The sequence below is a fragment of the Brassica rapa genome, chromosome A06 (genome assembly GCF_000309985.2).
Source record: "Brassica rapa cultivar Chiifu-401-42 chromosome A06, CAAS_Brap_v3.01, whole genome shotgun sequence".
Lineage (NCBI taxonomy): Eukaryota > Viridiplantae > Streptophyta > Magnoliopsida > Brassicales > Brassicaceae > Brassica > Brassica rapa.
In genome coordinates, this window is record NC_024800.2 from 4,427,460 (window position 1) to 4,442,361 (window position 14,902).

Consider the following 14,902-nt stretch of genomic DNA (forward strand, 5'->3'; position numbering starts at 1 on the left):
GAACACTTCAAGAATAATTAGACAACACTTAATCATTCGTGACTATTCACTGCAACTAAATCATGCTACACTCATACATGATTTATTCATCCAACTGCCTAGACTCACCTTGATTCAAGTCTTGAAACCAAATTTAAGAAGGCCTGAAACTGATCTCAAATGAGCTGAAACGATCCTGAGAATGGACAAGGTTCATGACGGTTAATAAGGTTCTCTGACCACCACATCCAAACCAATTTACTACAGCTTACCAAAACAACTAGAAGGGTTGATCTTGGCTGAACACTCCTCTCAAGCTAAGCTCACAATATGACTATCATCAAAATAGAAACAAAACTTGGTTCAGAACAGAGCAAGGCTAGTGATTTGATCTGATCAGTTTAATTACCTTTCTTCTTCCACACATCAACAACAACACAGCCTGGTTGAAGAAACAACACCCAAAACTCTCTTGATTTTTCTCCACTGATTTTCTCTTCTTTCTCTCTTGAATTCTCTAAAAATGCTCTCTATTTTTTTTTCTTTTGTTTCTCACGACAGGAGAGAAGAAAGTGGTGACTAATTATCTGATGACTAAGTTGAGTTTCTTCAGATTACACAAGTCTTGGTGAGAATAAGACAGCTGGCTTTCTGATTCATAACCATCCACTAAGCAGCTCACTAATTCCTTCCTTTGAAGAAATCTCTCTCAGCCACATGATTTAATTTTAATTAATCCAGCAAGCAAGCAGCCTGCTTGTGACTATCATGTGATGTTTAAATAATTAACTATGAATGCAAGCAGCTGATTGAGATTGAGAGACACAAGCGAGAATCAAGAGGTCCTTTTTTTTTTTTTTATATGAAGGTCATTACATTCTTCCCCTCTCAAAAGAATTCGTCCCCGAATTCTCAAAATATAACTGTGCACACTTCACTGGACGCCTGAGAAGAACTCTGGATAATCAGCTCTGAACTTATCTTCATCCTCCCATGTGACAATAACTCTCTGACCCTTGCCCCAAAATACTTGAACTTGAGAAATCTCTCGGTTCCTCAATCTCTTGATACGACATTCACCTATCCGCAAAGGACCTTCAGGATAGGTGAGGTTTGGTTGCAAGTTCTCTGGTTGTTGCGTCTCTACCATATTGGGGTCTGGTATATGCTTACGCAACATCGATACATGAAATACCGGATGCATAGGCATATCAGGTGGAAGTTCAGGTCGGTAGGCTACTTCTCCGACTTTAGTAACAATTCGGTACGGACCTATGTAACGGGTTGCTAACTTCCCAACTTTTCCGAATCGTTCCTTTCCTTTCTGTGCAGCTACCTTTAAGAAGACTAAATCATTTACTGCAAAGCTGACTTCTCTTCTACCGCGATCTGCATACTTCTTTTGACGATCTTGAGCCTTCTTCATATTTGCTTGAATCACTCTTACTTTTTCAGCAGTCTCATCTACAATTTCTGGACCAAGCATTCTTCGCTCACCAACTTCTGCCCAACACACTGGTGTTCTACAAGGTCGACCATATAGTGCTTCATACGGTGACATTCCGATGCTCGAGTGGTAGCTATTGTTGTAAGAAAACTCTATCAACGGCAGAAACTTATCCCACGGACCATTCCAATCAAGAATACACAACCTTAACAGATCTTCTAGGGTTCTGATTGTTCTTTCGGTTTGACCATCGGTTTCTGGATGAAACGCAGTACTCATGTGCAATTCAGTTCCCAAAGCTTGTTGAAAAGCTCGCCAAAATTTAGCAGTAAAGCGCGGGTCTCGGTCTGATACTACATTTGCTGGTACCCCATGAAGCTTTACAATTTCTTTCAAGTATAACTCTGCTAATGTCTCCACTTTGTCTGTGAGTTTCATTGGTAGGAAATGAGCAGATTTAGTAAGACGATCGACAATTACCCATATTGCATCATTCCCACGGCCTGGCGCTCTAGGTAAACCAGAAATAAAGTCCATCGCCACAGCATCCCATTTCCATTCAGGGATTGGTAGACTTTGAAGTAAGCCACTTGGAACTTGATGTTCGGCCTTTATTTGTTGGCAAGCCTGACACTGAGAAACCCACGTTGCTACATCTCTCTTCATTCCGGGCCAGTGGTAATACCTTCTGATATCTCGATACATCTTCGTGCTTCCGGGATGGATGCTCAAAAGAGAATGGTGTGCACTTCTTAAAATCTCTTCTCGAAGTCCTTCTGCTTTCGGAACGGTTACTCGACCATTGAGTAACAAGGTTCCATCACTCGCAACTTGATATCCACCAAAATTGCCTTCAATCAACTGCTCTCGGATCTTTTTCAAGTTAACATCTCTTATTTGACATTCTCGGATACGAGCAAGTAAACCGGCTTGGCTCACTGCTTGTAATCCGAAAGGTTCTCCTTCCTCACCTTCTAAGGTAGCCAAACTAATCATCTTGAATTCTGTTTCAAGGTTCTGGAGTTCCTTTTCGATATCCACATCAACTTTCCTTCTGCTCAAAGCATCAGCAACCACATTTGCTTTTCCTGGATGGTATAAAATCTGCATGTCGTAGTCAGCTACAAACTCCATCCATCGTCTTTGCCTTAGGTTCAAATCAGGTTGAGTGAAAAGATATTTAAGGCTTTTATGGTCAGTGAACACTTGGATCTTCTCACCATACAAATATGATCGCCAAATTCGAAGTGCAAAAACAACTGCGGCCATCTCCAAATCATGTGTCGGATAGTTTATTTCATGCTTCCTTAGTTGCCTTGATGCATAGGCGATTACCCTATCGTCTTGCATCAGCACACAACCTAAACCAACATGAGATGCATCTGTATACACTGTATACGGTTGGCCAGGCTTAGGCAAAGCTAAGATAGGTGCAGAGGTTAAAGCTTCCTTCAACTTATCAAACGCTTCTTTGGTTTCTGTACTCCACTCATAGGCGACATCTTTGCCAGTTAGAAGAGTCAACGGCTTCGATATGCTTGCAAACCCTTGAACAAATTTCCGGTAATAGCCAGCCAATCCAAGGAAACTTCGAATCTCGGTAACACAAGTTGGACGCGGCCATTCTTTGATAGCAGCTATCTTTTCTGGATCAACAGAAACTCCTTGTTCTGACACTCGATGTCCTAAGAATCCAACTTCTCTTTTCCAGAAACGACACTTACTGAGCTTTGCAAAAAGATTTTGATCTCGTAGACGGTCGAGAACCATGCGTAGATGCTCCTCGTGTTCTTCCGCACTTCGGGAATATATGAGAATGTCATCAATGAATATGATAACAAACTCGTCCAAGTAATCTCGAAATACGTCATTCATCAAACGCATAAAGGCAGCTGGGGCATTGGTAAGACCAAAAGGCATTACTACGAACTCGAATTGTCCATAGCGTGTCCTAAAAGCAGTCTTCATGATGTCGGTCTCGGAAATCAGAATTTGATGATAACCCGAAGCCAAATCAATCTTCGAAAACCAACTTGCACCTTGCAACTGATCTAAAAGCTCATCAATTCTTGGAAGTGGATACTTGTCTTTGATGGTCACGTTGTTGATTCCACGATAATCAATACATAACCGCATACTTCCGTCTTTCTTCTTTACGAACAGCACAGGCGCTCCCCACGGTGATGAACTAGGACGAATGAAACCTTTCTCTAGCAAATCAGCTAACTGTTGCTTCAACTCAGCGAGTTCAGCTGGAGCCATTCGGTACGGTGCCTTTGCTATTGCAGCTGATCCGGGTTCTAAAGTTATACTAAAAGGGTTATTTCTGGACGGTGGTAATCCCTCTAATACCTTAAACACGTCTTTGTATTCTCGGACTATGGGGATGTCTTCTAAGTTCTGCTCTTTCTCATCGTCTAATTTCCCAGCAATTAAGGTAACTAGATACACTTCTTCATTCTGTTTCAGAAGGTTCTCTACTCTCAAGGCTGAAACTAGCGACACTCCAACACTCGGTACAATGCCTTGGTAAGCTAAAGAGGGTTGGGTATCTCTTTCAAAGAAAATCTTCCCTCGACCACAATCGAGATGAGCTCGGTAACTAGACAGCCAATCCATTCCTAGGATGACCTCGTACCGCTCTAAAGGAAGTATTAACAAATGGGTCGGAAAAATCATGCCTTGGATAGTGATCGGAACTTCTAAGATGCAGCCTTCGGTTTCAAGAACTTGATCACCGGGAGTTAAAACAGGAATATTTAAATTCACCTTAGTGAATTCTCCCTTGAGTCTAGACGCTACTTCGGGAGCTACAAAACTATGTGTTGCTCCCGAATCGAACAAGATATGGGCTGAAATTCCACCCACAGCCAAAGTACCTATATATATAATTGACTTCAAGTTAAATTAATAATTCAACCATTCACATAGCATTCTTTTTTTTTTTTTTTTTAATCTACTAATGCACCGATCAATTTTTTTTTTTTTTTTTTTTAAAAAGATATCACACAACACTCAATAGGATAAGAATATAAACCTGTGATAGGACCCTTCGGTGGTCCCGGTGGTCCAGGTAACTCTAAGGCATAGGCCCTACCAGAAATGGCCTGACGCTTCGCTGGTGGTATGGGAAAGGGTAAAGGGGAACGAGATGATCCAGCCTGTGGAGCTCGTGGTGCATCTGAAGATGTAGGGTGGGTACGAGGACAAGATGTTGCGTAATGTCCTCGCTCTCCACACGTGAAGCAAGTAACACTGGGTGGTACCGCCGGCCTGTATTGTCCTCCATTCGGACAATCTCTAGCTATATGGCCCCTCTGGCCACAACCAAAGCAAGTCTGAGTTCTCTGACGATGTCCTCCTGAACGTCCTCCACGAACTGCTCTGCCTCTATGACCTCGATCCATCATGGACGGAGACGGTTGCTGACTCTGGGTAGCCTGGCGTCGTATTTCTGCGGAATGACTCGACGATGCGCGTTCCGCGATGATAGCTTCTTCTACATTCACTGCTCGCTCCACCAAGTCAGAAAGTCTACCAAACTCAACAGCTTCAAGACGGCTCCTAATGTATGGACTAAGTCCTCGAAGGAACTTCCTGATAATCATAGGCTCGTCTTCCTGACCGTAGTGAACGTAACGCCTGAGGCGGGTGAACTCTGATTCGTACCTCCTAACAGAATTATCTCCCTGTACCAACGCCATGAACTGAGCCTCAAGACGATCTCTAGCCTCTGGTGGAAAATACTTCCGCTGAAATGCTTGACGAAAGTCTGACCAAGTAGTTGTCACATTACCAAGGTAGCGGTCTACACACAACCACCAGCTCAATGCATCCTTCTCCAAGTAGTACACAGCCACATCTTTCTTGAACTCATCCTGACAGCGAGTCGCCCGAAAGTTTCCCTCAAGGTTCTGTAACCATGCATCAGCCTCGAACGGATCAGTCCCTCCTCGGTAGTGTCTAGTACCCAAGTTCTTCATGAGCATAACAATCTTCAAAAAGTCAGGATGTGACGTGGTAGGTACCGGAGCTGGCTGCGCACGCTGTGCATTAAGAGTTTGATGTTGTAAGTTTACCATCTCCGCCATCAATTCTAGAAGTGCCACTATCGCTGGATCAGTTGGCGCTGGCGCTGGCGCAGGTTGTGCTGCTGGTGGTGCTTCAGCATGAACATGTGGAACATCTTCTGCGGCAGCTGCATGGGCGGCAGGATGTTCGGCAGGATGATCATGAACAACATCGACCTCTATATCTGTGTAATACGGATCTGGTGACATAGGCATCGGCGTTTGAAGTGGAATATACTCATGTGAATCCTCAGATGGATCAGACTCAAAGCTAGAGCCCGAAGGTGTAACCTCAAAGCTAGGGGTCGGAAGTGGTGCCGGAGTAGATGGCGGTGAAGAGTCTGGAGATGAGGAAATAGATATCGGTAGATAAGCTCCACCACGTCTGGCCTGTCTCGGTGGCATCTGCAAGGAAAGATCATGGTAAGTTTCTACCCAGTTCTATCTATTTCAAAAAGAAGGAACAAACCAGCATATACTAATTATCCTTGCGACACATTTTGACACGAAAATATATTTGAAACAAGTCCCATTCAAGCATCATATAACAATGCTCTGATACCACCTTTGTGGCACCCCCGATCATAGATGACCGGAAATGACACCGTCGTTGTTCCCCGAAGGTCGATCCGAGGTTCCCAGAATAATTCCGATCACCTTAGATCAACAAACTGAGAACACCGACGCTCCTATCGGATATCACTCTAGGCTTTTCAACCCGACAAGCAATACTCGATAGTTGGTTTGTCCCGGACAAGGACTAATATCATGTGAGAACTAGTAGTTTATAAAACATTCTTTATACCTTATTTATTTACTTTAAACATTTTACAAACCGTTATAGTTTTATCCTACGGCCTATCGCCCAACAACGTTTTACAGTAAATATACATCAAAAGGTTCGTTGCAAGGACAACAAAAACTACCGCTGATTACGCCGTTCCTTCTAGTCCAAAAGAGAAAAGTATCTCCCGCCTAATGGTTACCTGCACACACGAATGAGTCGTGAGTAACAAATACTCAGTGAATCTAGAATCACAACACAACAAATCAACACAAGCAATCACAATAATGCATTAGTATGATCATTCAAGTATTAGTACATAATCACTATGAATCTCTTCCTATACATCGCTCCATATCACCCGCCCTTAACTCATAATTATATATATATATTTATAGGCATATGCTAAACCCGAAACCACAAAAGGCTAAGAGCTTAGCGGGTAATAAAAATAATTAAAATTCATCTCCTTCGGATAATCACTTGATGAACACCCGACACTGGATCGTCACCCAGTACACGGCCCTAGTCTGCAATACCGTAACTCCGTGTCTTCGTACAACTTGAAACGTTACGTGAACCACGTACGAACAAGTGACGGCTCTTCGTATAATACGGGGATATTTAAGTAATGTGTATTGACTAAGACTTCATATGATTATTACTTCCATGAATTATTAACTATATGAATGCATATATAATTAATACTTGGGAACAAGTACTAAGTTATAGATAAACCTCCATGAACACTTAAGAAAATTTCCTAAGAGTTAACATAAGTTGAACACTTCAAGAATAATTAGACAACACTTAATCATTCGTGACTATTCACTGCAACTAAATCATGCTACACTCATACATGATTTATTCATCCAACTGCCTAGACTCACCTTGATTCAAGTCTTGAAACCAAATTTAAGAAGGCCTGAAACTGATCTCAAATGAGCTGAAACGATCCTGAGAATGGACAAGGTTCATGACGGTTAATAAGGTTCTCTGATCACCACATCCAAACCAATTTACTACAGCTTACCAAAACAACTAGAAGGGTTGATCTTGGCTGAACACTCCTCTCAAGCTAAGCTCACAATATGACTATCATCAAAATAGAAACAAAACTTGGTTCAGAACAGAGCAAGGCTGGTGATTTGATCTGATCAGTTTAATTACCTTTCTTCTTCCACACATCAACAACAACACAGCCTGGTTGAAGAAACAACACCCAAAACTCTCTTGATTTTTCTCCACTGATTTTCTCTTCTTTCTCTCTTGAATTCTCTAAAAATGCTCTCTATTTTTTTTCTTTTGTTTCTCACGACAGGAGAGAAGAAAGTGGTGACTAATTATCTGATGACTAAGTTGAGTTTCTTCAGATTACACAAGTCTTGGTGAGAATAAGACAGCTGGCTTTCTGATTCATAACCATCCACTAAGCAGCTCACTAATTCCTTCCTTTGAAGAAATCTCTCTCAGCCACATGATTTAATTTTAATTAATCCAGCAAGCAAGCAGCCTGCTTGTGACTATCATGTGATGTTTAAATAATTAACTATGAATGCAAGCAGCTGATTGAGATTGAGAGACACAAGCGAGAATCAAGAGGTCCTTTTTTTTTTTTTTTTATATGAAGGTCATTACATTCTTCCCCTCTCAAAAGAATTCGTCCCCGAATTCTCAAAATATAACTGTGCACACTTCACTGGACGCCTGAGAAGAACTCTGGATAATCAGCTCTGAACTTATCTTCATCCTCCCATGTGACAATAACTCTCTGACCCTTGCCCCAAAATACTTGAACTTGAGAAATCTCTCGGTTCCTCAATCTCTTGATACGACATTCACCTATCCGCAAAGGACCTTCAGGATAGGTGAGGTTTGGTTGCAAGTTCTCTGGTTGTTGCGTCTCTACCATATTGGGGTCTGGTATATGCTTACGCAACATCGATACATGAAATACCGGATGCATAGGCATATCAGATGGAAGTTCAAGTCGGTAGGCTACTTCTCCGACTTTAGTAACAATTCGGTACGGACCTATGTAACGGGTTGCTAACTTCCCAACTTTTCCGAATCGTTCCTTTCCTTTCTGTGCAGCTACCTTTAAGAAGACTAAATCATTTACTGCAAAGCTGACTTCTCTTCTACCGCGATCTGCATACTTCTTTTGACGATCTTGAGCCTTCTTCATATTTGCTTGAATCACTCTTACTTTTTCAGCAGTCTCATCTACAATTTCTGGACCAAGCATTCTTCGCTCACCAACTTCTGCCCAACACACTGGTGTTCTACAAGGTCGACCATATAGTGCTTCATACGGTGACATTCCGATGCTCGAGTGGTAGCTATTGTTGTAAGAAAACTCTATCAACGGCAGAAACTTATCCCACGGACCATTCCAATCAAGAATACACAACCTTAACAGATCTTCTAGGGTTCTGATTGTTCTTTCGGTTTGACCATCGGTTTCTGGATGAAACGCAGTACTCATGTGCAATTCAGTTCCCAAAGCTTGTTGAAAAGCTCGCCAAAATTTAGCAGTAAAGCGCGGGTCTCGGTCTGATACTACATTTGCTGGTACCCCATGAAGCTTTACAATTTCTTTCAAGTATAACTCTGCTAATGTCTCCACTTTGTCTGTGAGTTTCATTGGTAGGAAATGAGCAGATTTAGTAAGACGATCGACAATTACCCATATTGCATCATTCCCACGGCCTGGCGCTCTAGGTAAACCAGAAATAAAGTCCATCGCCACAGCATCCCATTTCCATTCAGGGATTGGTAGACTTTGAAGTAAGCCACTTGGAACTTGATGTTCGGCCTTTATTTGTTGGCAAGCCTGACACTGAGAAACCCACGTTGCTACATCTCTCTTCATTCCGGGCCAGTGGTAATACCTTCTGATATCTCGATACATCTTCGTGCTTCCGGGATGGATGCTCAAAAGAGAATGGTGTGCACTTCTTAAAATCTCTTCTCGAAGTCCTTCTGCTTTCGGAACGGTTACTCGACCATTGAGTAACAAGGTTCCATCACTCGCAACTTGATATCCACCAAAATTGCCTTCAATCAACTGCTCTCGGATCTTTTTCAAGTTAACATCTCTTATTTGACATTCTCGGATACGAGCAAGTAAACCGGCTTGGCTCACTGCTTGTAATCCGAAAGGTTCTCCTTCCTCACCTTCTAAGGTAGCCAAACTAATCATCTTGAATTCTGTTTCAAGGTTCTGGAGTTCCTTTTCGATATCCACATCAACTTTCCTTCTGCTCAAAGCATCAGCAACCACATTTGCTTTTCCTGGATGGTATAAAATCTGCATGTCGTAGTCAGCTACAAACTCCATCCATCGTCTTTGCCTTAGGTTCAAATCAGGTTGAGTGAAAAGATATTTAAGGCTTTTATGGTCAGTGAACACTTGGATCTTCTCACCATACAAATATGATCGCCAAATTCGAAGTGCAAAAACAACTGCGGCCATCTCCAAATCATGTGTCGGATAGTTTATTTCATGCTTCCTTAGTTGCCTTGATGCATAGGCGATTACCCTATCGTCTTGCATCAGCACACAACCTAAACCAACATGAGATGCATCTGTATACACTGTATACGGTTGGCCAGGCTTAGGCAAAGCTAAGATAGGTGCAGAGGTTAAAGCTTCCTTCAACTTATCAAACGCTTCTTTGGTTTCTGTACTCCACTCATAGGCGACATCTTTGCCAGTTAGAAGAGTCAACGGCTTCGATATGCTTGCAAACCCTTGAACAAATTTCCGGTAATAGCCAGCCAATCCAAGGAAACTTCGAATCTCGGTAACACAAGTTGGACGCGGCCATTCTTTGATAGCAGCTATCTTTTCTGGATCAACAGAAACTCCTTGTTCTGACACTCGATGTCCTAAGAATCCAACTTCTCTTTTCCAGAAACGACACTTACTGAGCTTTGCAAAAAGATTTTGATCTCGTAGACGGTCGAGAACCATGCGTAGATGCTCCTCGTGTTCTTCCGCACTTCGGGAATATATGAGAATGTCATCAATGAATATGATAACAAACTCGTCCAAGTAATCTCGAAATACGTCATTCATCAAACGCATAAAGGCAGCTGGGGCATTGGTAAGACCAAAAGGCATTACTACGAACTCGAATTGTCCATAGCGTGTCCTAAAAGCAGTCTTCATGATGTCGGTCTCGGAAATCAGAATTTGATGATAACCCGAAGCCAAATCAATCTTCGAAAACCAACTTGCACCTTGCAACTGATCTAAAAGCTCATCAATTCTTGGAAGTGGATACTTGTCTTTGATGGTCACGTTGTTGATTCCACGATAATCAATACATAACCGCATACTTCCGTCTTTCTTCTTTACGAACAGCACAGGCGCTCCCCACGGTGATGAACTAGGACGAATGAAACCTTTCTCTAGCAAATCAGCTAACTGTTGCTTCAACTCAGCGAGTTCAGCTGGAGCCATTCGGTACGGTGCCTTTGCTATTGCAGCTGATCCGGGTTCTAAAGTTATACTAAAAGGGTTATTTCTGGACGGTGGTAATCCCTCTAATACCTTAAACACGTCTTTGTATTCTCGGACTATGGGGATGTCTTCTAAGTTCTGCTCTTTCTCATCGTCTAATTTCCCAGCAATTAAGGTAACTAGATACACTTCTTCATTCTGTTTCAGAAGGTTCTCTACTCTCAAGGCTGAAACTAGCGACACTCCAACACTCGGTACAATGCCTTGGTAAGCTAAAGAGGGTTGGGTATCTCTTTCAAAGAAAATCTTCCCTCGACCACAATCGAGATGAGCTCGGTAACTAGACAGCCAATCCATTCCTAGGATGACCTCGTACCGCTCTAAAGGAAGTATTAACAAATGGGTCGGAAAAATCATGCCTTGGATAGTGATCGGAACTTCTAAGATGCAGCCTTCGGTTTCAAGAACTTGATCACCGGGAGTTAAAACAGGAATATTTAAATTCACCTTAGTGAATTCTCCCTTGAGTCTAGACGCTACTTCGGGAGCTACAAAACTATGTGTTGCTCCCGAATCGAACAAGATATGGGCTGAAATTCCACCCACAGCCAAAGTACCTATATATATAATTGACTTCAAGTTAAATTAATAATTCAACCATTCACATAGCATTCTTTTTTTTTTTTTTTAATCTACTAATGCACCGATCAATTTTTTTTTTTTTTTTTTTAAAAAAGATATCACACAACACTCAATAGGATAAGAATATAAACCTGTGATAGGACCCTTCGGTGGTCCCGGTGGTCCAGGTAACTCTAAGGCATAGGCCCTACCAGAAATGGCCTGACGCTTCGCTGGTGGTATGGGAAAGGGTAAAGGGGAACGAGATGATCCAGCCTGTGGAGCTCGTGGTGCATCTGAAGATGTAGGGTGGGTACGAGGACAAGATGTTGCGTAATGTCCTCGCTCTCCACACGTGAAGCAAGTAACACTGGGTGGTACCGCCGGCCTGTATTGTCCTCCATTCGGACAATCTCTAGCTATATGGCCCCTCTGGCCACAACCAAAGCAAGTCTGAGTTCTCTGACGATGTCCTCCTGAACGTCCTCCACGAACTGCTCTGCCTCTATGACCTCGATCCATCATGGACGGAGACGGTTGCTGACTCTGGGTAGCCTGGCGTCGTATTTCTGCGGAATGACTCGACGATGCGCGTTCCGCGATGATAGCTTCTTCTACATTCACTGCTCGCTCCACCAAGTCAGAAAGTCTACCAAACTCAACAGCTTCAAGACGGCTCCTAATGTATGGACTAAGTCCTCGAAGGAACTTCCTGATAATCATAGGCTCGTCTTCCTGACCGTGGTGAACGTAACGCCTGAGGCGGGTGAACTCTGATTCGTACCTCCTAACAGAATTATCTCCCTGTACCAACGCCATGAACTGAGCCTCAAGACGATCTCTAGCCTCTGGTGGAAAATACTTCCGCTGAAATGCTTGACGAAAGTCTGACCAAGTAGTTGTCACATTACCAAGGTAGCGGTCTACACACAACCACCAGCTCAATGCATCCTTCTCCAAGTAGTACACAGCCACATCTTTCTTGAACTCATCCTGACAGCGAGTCGCCCGAAAGTTTCCCTCAAGGTTCTGTAACCATGCATCAGCCTCGAACGGATCAGTCCCTCCTCGGTAGTGTCTAGTACCCAAGTTCTTCATGAGCATAACAATCTTCAAAAAGTCAGGATGTGACGTGGTAGGTACCGGAGCTGGCTGCGCACGCTGTGCATTAAGAGTTTGATGTTGTAAGTTTACCATCTCCGCCATCAATTCTAGAAGTGCCACTATCGCTGGATCAGTTGGCGCTGGCGCTGGCGCAGGTTGTGCTGCTGGTGGTGCTTCAGCATGAACATGTGGAACATCTTCTGCGGCAGCTGCATGGGCGGCAGGATGTTCGGCAGGATGATCATGAACAACATCGACCTCTATATCTGTGTAATACGGATCTGGTGACATAGGCATCGGCGTTTGAAGTGGAATATACTCATGTGAATCCTCAGATGGATCAGACTCAAAGCTAGAGCCCGAAGGTGTAACCTCAAAGCTAGGGGTCGGAAGTGGTGCCGGAGTAGATGGCGGTGAAGAGTCTGGAGATGAGGAAATAGATATCGGTAGATAAGCTCCACCACGTCTGGCCTGTCTCGGTGGCATCTGCAAGGAAAGATCATGGTAAGTTTCTACCCAGTTCTATCTATTTCAAAAAGAAGGAACAAACCAGCATATACTAATTATCCTTGCGACACATTTTGACACGAAAATATATTTGAAACAAGTCCCATTCAAGCATCATATAACAATGCTCTGATACCACCTTTGTGGCACCCCCGATCATAGATGACCGGAAATGACACCGTCGTTGTTCCCCGAAGGTCGATCCGAGGTTCCCAGAATAATTCCGATCACCTTAGATCAACAAACTGAGAACACCGACGCTCCTATCGGATATCACTCTAGGCTTTTCAACCCGACAAGCAATACTCGATAGTTGGTTTGTCCCGGACAAGGACTAATATCATGTGAGAACTAGTAGTTTATAAAACATTCTTTATACCTTATTTATTTACTTTAAACATTTTACAAACCGTTATAGTTTTATCCTACGGCCTATCGCCCAACAACGTTTTACAGTAAATATACATCAAAAGGTTCGTTGCAAGGACAACAAAAACTACCGCTGATTACGCCGTTCCTTCTAGTCCAAAAGAGAAAAGTATCTCCCGCCTAATGGTTACCTGCACACACGAATGAGTCGTGAGTAACAAATACTCAGTGAATCTAGAATCACAACACAACAAATCAACACAAGCAATCACAATAATGCATTAGTATGATCATTCAAGTATTAGTACATAATCACTATGAATCTCTTCCTATACATCGCTCCATATCACCCGCCCTTAACTCATAATTATATATATATATTTATAGGCATATGCTAAACCCGAAACCACAAAAGGCTAAGAGCTTAGCGGGTAATAAAAATAATTAAAATTCATCTCCTTCGGATAATCACTTGATGAACACCCGACACTGGATCGTCACCCAGTACACGGCCCTAGTCTGCAATACCGTAACTCCGTGTCTTCGTACAACTTGAAACGTTACGTGAACCACGTACGAACAAGTGACGGCTCTTCGTATAATACGGGGATATTTAAGTAATGTGTATTGACTAAGACTTCATATGATTATTACTTCCATGAATTATTAACTATATGAATGCATATATAATTAATACTTGGGAACAAGTACTAAGTTATAGATAAACCTCCATGAACACTTAAGAAAATTTCCTAAGAGTTAACATAAGTTGAACACTTCAAGAATAATTAGACAACACTTAATCATTCGTGACTATTCACTGCAACTAAATCATGCTACACTCATACATGATTTATTCATCCAACTGCCTAGACTCACCTTGATTCAAGTCTTGAAACCAAATTTAAGAAGGCCTGAAACTGATCTCAAATGAGCTGAAACGATCCTGAGAATGGACAAGGTTCATGACGGTTAATAAGGTTCTCTGATCACCACATCCAAACCAATTTACTACAGCTTACCAAAACAACTAGAAGGGTTGATCTTGGCTGAACACTCCTCTCAAGCTAAGCTCACAATATGACTATCATCAAAATAGAAACAAAACTTGGTTCAGAACAGAGCAAGGCTGGTGATTTGATCTGATCAGTTTAATTACCTTTCTTCTTCCACACATCAACAACAACACAGCCTGGTTGAAGAAACAACACCCAAAACTCTCTTGATTTTTCTCCACTGATTTTCTCTTCTTTCTCTCTTGAATTCTCTAAAAATGCTCTCTATTTTTTTTTCTTTTGTTTCTCACGACAGGAGAGAAGAAAGTGGTGACTAATTATCTGATGACTAAGTTGAGTTTCTTCAGATTACACAAGTCTTGGTGAGAATAAGACAGCTGGCTTTCTGATTCATAACCATCCACTAAGCAGCTCACTAATTCCTTCCTTTGAAGAAATCTCTCTCAGCCACATGATTTAATTTTAATTAATCCAGCAAGCAAGCAGCCTGCTTGTGACTATCATGTGATGTTTAAATAATTAACTATGAATGCA